Here is a 329-nt window from a genome sequence, read left to right as displayed (position 1 = left end):
ATGGATCGGCGACAGGAGGTTTCACACTGCATGACTTTACAATAGTAAGAATCGCCGACATCTCTGTCTGGTCCACAAACTACGTTTCACAACAAAAAACATGCGAGAAGCGATAAGGAAATAATGCGAGAACCCGCGTGCGTCTGACCGGAGTTCTCGAGCGAGACTGTAATTATTAAAATATATATACAGTGGGGGAAAAAAAAGTATTTAGTCAGCCACCAATTGTGCAAGTTCTCCCACTTAAAAAGATGAAAGAGGCCTGTAATTTTCATCATAGGTATACCTCAACTATGAGAGACAAAATGAGAAAAAAATCCAGAAAATCA

At 40.1% G+C, this 329-nt stretch overlaps 1 protein-coding gene across 1 annotated transcript in view; it reads right to left on the bottom strand.

Annotated features, from left to right (window-relative positions):
- LOC107564116 (probable ATP-dependent RNA helicase DDX4) overlaps positions 1 to 329 on the bottom strand; it is a 31702-nt gene that overhangs the window by 594 nt on the left and 30779 nt on the right. The window lies entirely within an intron of this gene.

This window comes from Sinocyclocheilus grahami, unplaced genomic scaffold (assembly GCF_001515645.1).
Source record: "Sinocyclocheilus grahami isolate Dianchi unplaced genomic scaffold, SAMN03320097.WGS_v1.1 scaffold911.1, whole genome shotgun sequence".
NCBI lineage: Eukaryota > Metazoa > Chordata > Actinopteri > Cypriniformes > Cyprinidae > Sinocyclocheilus > Sinocyclocheilus grahami.
This window is presented reverse-complemented; position numbering and strand designations above follow the sequence as displayed.